The following is an 8,261-nucleotide window of genomic DNA, read 5'->3' on the forward strand; positions in this document are numbered from 1 at the left end:
ACTGACCGAGGATTGGGTGCGAAATTTTTGCGACATGCATCCCTTCCCGAAGGAGCTTGGTGTGATGGTAACGGTTGTTCAATAAAAACTACATTGTGAAAGGAACCAAAGATGAAAAGACTATCACTAAGCACCTAAAAAGAAAAGGATAAATTGTGGGATTGTGACTCGATCGCAATTATGAAAGCATAAAGATTAGGCACCTCTGCACCAATGATGCAACAACTCCTATGTCTTTGAACAATAACCGCAAAATAGATGCGACATCTCCTGCTTGTTCGAATGTATTGAAAGCAGTAATGACTGAAAATAGACCTCAGCAATAGGACTTCTTACTGGCTGTTCTAACTTCTCAAGATTGTGCATAACCTTTGGGGTTGCAGAAGCATGTTTGACCATCGTTGTGGCTTCTTGGAGGGCAAAACCTGGTGAGCATCAGTGTGAAAAAAATTACCTCCAAAACCAGTCACCATGAATCAGCCAAGGACGAATGCACTGGCCTTGGTGGGAGTAGTCGCTGTGGCGTTCTCATACCTTTCTTGATGAAAGCAGAAAGGCAAGCAAGCACGAACTCATGAGTGTAGCATAATATGAGGAAATGAGCATAGTGTGATCAGGCTCTTTTAACTCCTTGAATTGCTTCTCTCTCTCTCTCGGCTTCTTTCTTTGCTTGCATGACGTCAATGAAGTAAGTGTGATGAGAATATACGATGAGGGAGCATAAGAACTATTACAAAGGAATGCATCGGCTGTGTAAAGTGCAGGCAAGGAGAGAAACTTGTAGTAGAACTCAAGATGGTGAGGAAAAGCGAAAAAGGGCTCAGAGCACAAGGGTGTTGATTGTTGGGAATGCAAAACCGAACAGAAAGCGGAGCAACAGTGTTTTGCGGGGAAGTAGTGATTCTTGATCTTGTCATGATGATGTCGGACTCAGAGTTTTGGATGGCGCAGCGTCATGATGATGCAAAGTTGTTGAGCCTCCTCCAACAGATGCTTCAGCTTCTTTCACAGGGCATGCGTAATGCAGGTGCGGGTGTGAGGAAAAGGGGAGGAAGGGCTCGGAGACGCAGTAAATATTGGACAGGCTGTTAGTCCAAGGCGGGGGATGCAGAGGGTGTTGTCCGCGGCAAGTCATAAAATGCAGCAACGTCGCTTGTGTGTCGCCAGCGAGAAACAATAGAAAGCCCAAGCCAAGGTCCGTGAGCAATTAGAAAGGGACAGCTATGGGGTTGGCGAGTTCCATGGGGAGCTACAATCAGGTGGCAGCTAGCCTATGTCAAGGAGGAAGGTCGCCATGCCTGTAGAAGCAAACCCAAGAACCTTAACCCACCCAATCAAGAAAGTGCCCGTCATCTCCACCAATGTGGTGTACCAAGTGGGAGACAAGATATGACTAAACTGAGCTTGCCTCTTGCATCCGAGAGTAGCTCCTTATATTAACATGAGAGGTAGTTACAAGTAGGTTCACACTCGGGCCGTCCGGCCACACACCACAATATCATATATGGACATTGATTTGTCTCATAGGCCAAGGTCAACCTTTTAAAGTCTCTCTCTCTCTCTCTCTCTCTCTCTCTCTCTCTCTCTCGGCCATGAAACAAGTGAAAGGGTCACGATTGGCTTTTAAAACAATAAGAAAGTGATAAATTCATTAGGTTAAGTTTAATTGGAATCAGTTTCGGGAAAGGGTTGCCTCAGCTTAGCCTCGAGTCCGCTGAAAATCGGAACAGCTGGTTGCAAACCATGGTAAAGGGAAGAAAAATTGGTGAAATATGCGAGAAAATAGCTTAAAGTCATGCAAATTTTAAATTTTTGCTAGTATTTTCGTTTTGCTTCTTTGGTTGAGTGCCACTTAATAAAAGAGACTTTCTCGGAATATTGACTAGAGTTAAATTATAGAATGGAAGAAAAGTCAAGAATGTGAGGATGTGTGTGTATGTATGTATAGAATTTACTAGAATTATGCTAGGTGAAGCTTCACTTCAACATTCTGAAAGGATGGAATGTAAGAGAAGTTCAGACATGTTAGGCTGTGAAATGAAAGGTGAAGTAAAAACTTCCATTTACTATTTTTAAATTTAAATAACATTTAAGGTAAGTCTCCATATCATTGAAAACATTGAAAGTATGCCTGACCGTGACCGAACTCTCCTTTAAGGCTTCTTTAGAAAGCCAAAAAGGTGAGACATGCAAGGTGAGCCAAGAATTGTAAGAATTGTACACAAGGAAGAGTGCTTTGCACAATATTTTTGGTGTTTGTCAAAACTATTGAGATTTCTAATAGTACTTTCTCTTTTGTTGATAAGTAGGTTCCTGTCTTTTTTTTCTTGATTTAGCAAGAATGTGGCACCGATGGTTGTAGGCCGCGCAAACGTTGTTTTTAGGTTCATTAAAGCGAATCTATTGGATGTTATCTTTTGTCTTGAGAAAAAAAAGGGAACACGACGCGTGGAGGTGTGTCAAATTTTTGAGAAAATAGGAGAGAGAAGAGAGAGGTGCAAAGGTAAGAGGAGAGAGAGAGAGGGAGATTTTCTCTGTCGAACACGCCAGGTGGAAGGAGATTAAGGCGTTCTCTCTCTCACGATGATGTGCAGGGTGGAACTCGGGTCCAGGTGTGATAGTGGTGGCATGCACGGATTCGCGAATTTATGGCTCATTATGCACAGGAAGGGTGGTGAAGGGTACATACGGAAGTGTCACGATGCATTCAGGGACAGGTTCACAAGGGCTACGATTGAGGCAGCTCTATTGTGATCTCTCTCTCTCTCTCTCTGTGTGTGTGTGTGTGTGTGTGTGTGTGTGTGTGTGTTTTTGTTTGTTTGTTGAGGGGTATCGAGCCAAAAACAAGGTTGAGGAGAGAGAAATATCAAACTCCACGTCTAGTGTAGATGCGCATGCAAATCCTTAGGGCAGCTTAGGTGGAGACAGGCGAGGCAACATGAGGAGGAGGTGTGGCTCGAGGTGCATCTTGGTAGGCGTAGGGAAAGATGTGCAGACTCTCTCTCTCTCTCTCTATGTGTGTGTGTGTGTGTGTGTGTGTGTGTGTGTGTGCGCGCACAGGAGGCCTCCTCGTGCAGTTTTTGTGTATTTTTTGAGTGGACCTTGGTAGGCGAGGCGCTTGATGTGTGTGCGTCGTCATCACTGAGATGCTTGGTACCGAGATTTGGTAGAAGCAAGGCACAGGGAGAGAACACAGAGGTAGACATACACTCCCTGCAGGCTCTTGGAGGCGGTTTTTGAGTGCATAGCAGACATGGGGGCAGCAGGCTTATGAGCGATGGAAGGTATGCCCAATGCTAGTTGCACGCAATTAGCAAGCACAATGTAATTGGCTTGGGAAATGGGCAGCGGAACATGGATGTGAAGAGCAGAGGATGAGGCAAGCAGAGCTTATGTCTAGGCGGTGGTTGACTGAAGCAAGGCAGAGGGAGAGGGTACGTAGGCAGAGGCGGACGCACCACGAGAGCGCTTGCATGAGTTTAATGGGTTTTGGGGAGAGGGAATCTTTCGACAAATTAATGGGTTCTCTCAAAGTAGACCGAGTAGGTATCTCAAATAGTATTTGTCATATTAGCATAATATTCAAGTTTGCATTCAACCAATTTTTAAAATTTGTGCGTGGGAAAAAAAAAACCATTCTCCTCCTCTTCACACATATACTGAAAACAACCAAAAGCTACATATCATGATGCATAAGAGGCATTTGCATACTCGAACAAGCCCAACTAGAAAAGTAAACATCCCATACATTGTTACATGAAGTCTTTACTTGCCATTTTGGCATCTTCTGGCGTGCTGATTTTTAGGCCTTTCAGGCTCATCAATTACTTCCTCATAATGCTCTACATGTGATTTCCCATCAACACTAAAAAGATCCAGAACATGTCATTCATGTGTCTAAGGTACCATTTGTCACTTTAATTTAGAACATTAACGGCTCCACAATATCTTCCACAAACACATCTTGGCTAGCCAAGATATGTTATAAGGCTCCTTCCTATGTGGATCTTCATTTGCAAGTCTTTGGCAGGACACCTGTTCAGTACATATGTGGCACACATGACACCCTCAAGGTAAAATGCATGTGGCAAAGCTTGATAATACATCACGCTATCTCCACAAGTGAAATGTTATTCTCTTAGCAACACCATTTTGTTGAGGGGTGTTGGTGTTGAGATGTACATGAAATACGAAGGTGTGAATGAAGGGAGTTCGTGGTTGACCTCAGCCTCGATAGTGGTTAACTATGAGGCCTTGGTGATGGCTTGACTCAAACTTGAACCTTTATTACCAAGCGTGAGCATAACAAAAGCTTGATAAAGGAGAAATTGATATGAATAACATTGCTACTAGCTTTCCTCGGAGCTCCTCGGGTAATGAGATTCTTTGAATTGCTTTTGCTCTAATGTTGGCTAGTTGAGTGCACCACTAAGTTGTAGCCACCTATCCCCTTTCTAGTCAGAGGTTGTGGTGGATACGGGCCCTTTAACAAATTTCAACCTCCCTTTGAATTGCAAAGTCCATGGTGATATTTTCATTGTGTTTTGCAAGCATTTTCTAGGATAACATTGTGTGTTCTTGAAGATCATTGCACAGTAGAAATAGGCTCTTTTGGTACTCTTGCTAGTTCATGAAACTCTAGGATAAAAGTGTCTTCCATTTCTTGCATTGCTTGGACCTTGGACCCTTGATTCTCCAACAACTCACTTGTTACCTTTTCATTTCCCTCATTTGGAGTCCCATTCTTTAAATTCCCCACCAATGTAGCATAGGCCACAACGTCCTAGGGCTCTGACATGTGTGGGTATAGGGAGAGGTAGCAGATAGTGCCTCGAGCTCAAGTGCCATTACGTACATGAGACGGAGTAGTTCTTGTTGATTTGAGGCAAAGGGAGTGCCCCCACATATTGATCTAGTTGCAACTAACTCGTGTTGCTCAACGAGCTCCTTGGTTCCCTGGGATACTTCTTTACGCATTTTGTGGCTAGGTTTTGTCCCACTAGTGGAAGCTTGAAGGTAAATTTTTTGTTTTGCAAGTGCTCATTGTTGCGCCATCTGCCTACCTACTTTCTGAGCCAATTTTCTTTGTTTCTTTGACACATCGTCCTATTTAGAGCTCAAGATTCTAGATGTACTAGCTACTTGAACTCGATCTTGTGCTTTGAACCTGGAATTTTTCTTGAGCTGTTGGGCTTACAATTGGACGATTGGCGGTACAGGGGGCAAGGCTGGTTGTTGGATTGCCCATGCTTGTCGACGACATAGCCTGTTGGGCTTGAAGAATCAGCATCAAGTGCTGCCACTTGATCTATTGGCATCCTTGAGATGGAAGAGTTCTCCCATAGGTGCCCCCTTTGCTCACAACAATCACACTTGCATTCTGTTGTGGCCTGGTCATCCACCTTGCAATGCACACACCATTTGTCACTACAACTTGTACTATTCCTTATTCATGATAGTGCTTGCAACTACTTTCTAAGCTTCTTCATCTCTCCTTCATAACATTTGCTACTGAAATTTTTGACATATCCCTTGATTCAAGCTTCTATTGTTCTATGAACACTTGGGATTAGTAGTTACGACTAAGTCACGCTATCATCAAGACCTCATAGTTTACCACTGTCGAGGCTGAGGTCAACCATGACTTCCCCTTAGTTGACACCTTTGGATTTCATGTACACATCTCAGTATGAACATTTGGCAATCTTGATGGGGAATAATCGGTACGGTGGACCCAAACATTGCAAGAGCATTGTTGGGTAGTTGCTAAATCTGCGAGGTTGAGACTTGGGATGATTGACCAAGCTAATGAATGGGCATTGAGGAGGCTTAGAAGGCAAGCACAACAATAGGTTCAAGGGCCATACATGGAGCTTCAAGCTTAGCAGCCCAAAGCAAAAATGGAGGCCAATCACGTGGAGACAATAGAGGAGGAAAGCACGAAAGCTGACTCATTAGACTTTGAATTTCACGATGTGAAAGATGGACCTAGATAGGCCAAGAGACATGAGAGGAGCTCTGATTTAAAAAGGGTCAAGAAGAAATGATGTGAAGATTGTGTTCAAGCTTTTCAACAAGGGGCTTGATTGAGGAACATACCTATGGAGGATTTTAATGACCACCTACAACAAACTCTAATAGGTAAGATGAAAGGTGGCACTATAGGAATTTGTCAACTTATAAGAGTAAAGTAAAAGATTTTCTATTTAGATTTAAAGAGAAGAAAGCTATTGAGGAAATAATGAATTGAGTGATATTAAGAATTGACAGAGACGTATGTAATAGGAATGGTAGGAGAATGCATATGCATGTGTGTGTGCATTAGACATGAATACTCAAAACAAGGCAAACATAGATAATGAGATAAAATACAAGATCTTGATTAATATCAGGTGAATACTATGCCACACCTCCACTCTTGGCTTTGATTCTGTAGATGAATTCTTTCTCTAATTTTGGCTAGCAGCCTTCAACTCATTCTTGGTCAATGAGGCCAAGCTCACACACCCCTAACTAAAGACCATCAAGCTACTTGCCTTCAACAAGGGGCATATGGCACTATCCATTTATGTTCTATCCCACTACTAGCTATAAATGCATTAAAATATTTAGACATATACCCCTACTCCCCCCCCCCCCCCCTTCCCCCTGCGGCGCGGGTCGTCATGTTAGAGTAGAGGGTGCTCAAAGTAGAACTAGATAAAATTTCAATCATTAAAAAAATAAAATCTTGAAGCACATAAATAACTTTGGAGCTTACCCTAAGTGGATGGGTCGTGCATACTTGTGAAGGAATGGATCGTAGGCGTGCGTGTGTGCAGCGAAGATGGAGAGAAAAGAGAGGGAGAGAGAGAGCACGACACAGGGATGTGGGGTGGAGCTCCCAAATCTCACTGTATGAGCACAATGTAAGAGTGAGTGAGAAATCTTTATTCTTTGTATGTATAAAGAATAAGGAGATAAATGTGAGCGGTCTGACACTGGCTGGCAGACACGGGTAAAGCATGGCGAGGCACACCACCTTTACCTAACATTCTCCCACTAAAGGTTGTGTGTTGATAAGTGACGAGAAGACAAGAGTATATACAAGAGGTGAGAGAAAACAGCTCTCAACCTGCTCACTCCAGACATGTGAGTGCATTTGTAACCACTCTAGTGTGAATGCAACATGCACCACTTGGGCTAGAGCCACGATGACACTCTTGATGCAGGTATAAAGTGACGAACTGCATGGCTCCACAATGCACAATGCCAGTATCAGTCATCGCACAACTGACAACTCCCACTGCAAATGCACCAACCGCATAAGCAAGATCAGGTCTCGAGACCAAAAGGTCAGACATGAGAGACCCGAAAGCCGACGAAAACGCTTAGACAATGTGCTATCCCAAGACACAAAGTAGTTTTAAGGCAAGCTAGACTCAAAAGTGACATGCTCCTCACATGCATACTTTCTACCATCTATCCTCATAGTAGCACCATGCATCTGCCTCTTCTGCTGTCTCATATGTTTGAAGCAACGACGCCTAATATGCCTATCATGGCTGTAGTGCCAACATGTTAGTCGCGACCGTGAGCGAGAACCGCCTCTAACCTGAAGTTCTTCATATCCATGCCAAAACTATGGCAAACAATGCTCGAGATCACAAGACTCTCTCATCCGAGAGCAAACCACTATCTCAAGCAAAGAAGGTGAGCAATAGACATACATATCTGGCAAAATTTCGGCAGATTCTCCTCTGTTAACTGGAGCAAAAAACTCAACAGTAAATCGTAATGGAGACAACAACAAATTCCCAAATGGCCAATCCGGGAATGTACTTATTTGGAATCACCTCACAAAGTCATACATAGAGCCAAACTACTCTATCAAGAGTATCACTCAACGACGACACAAATGACATACATATGTGAGTGAAAAATTGCTGCCAAAATGTGTCAATGAATGAACAATGTGCCAAAAAATCGTAGCATACACAACCTATGTAAAAGTGGGAGTCAAAACTCAACCACTATCAAGAGTAACAAGAACTTTACTTGTAAATCAGTCTCAAATTCAGCTTTCAAATACCTGAAGAAACTGGTCACAACTGTGCCGCTAGCTTACAATTGAGCCATACATAGACACATGCAAAGAGGAAACGATGGCTAAAAAATTCAACTCACAAATGACTCTCAAACCTGCCTGTAAACTTGTCAATGTGATAGCTAAACTCGATCACAAACTATGGCGAGTAAACTCCAGCCACTATCCCACAAAA

This window comes from Adiantum capillus-veneris, chromosome 10, assembly GCF_014529385.1.
Source record: "Adiantum capillus-veneris isolate H3 chromosome 10, ASM1452938v2, whole genome shotgun sequence".
Classification (NCBI taxonomy): domain Eukaryota; kingdom Viridiplantae; phylum Streptophyta; class Polypodiopsida; order Polypodiales; family Pteridaceae; genus Adiantum; species Adiantum capillus-veneris.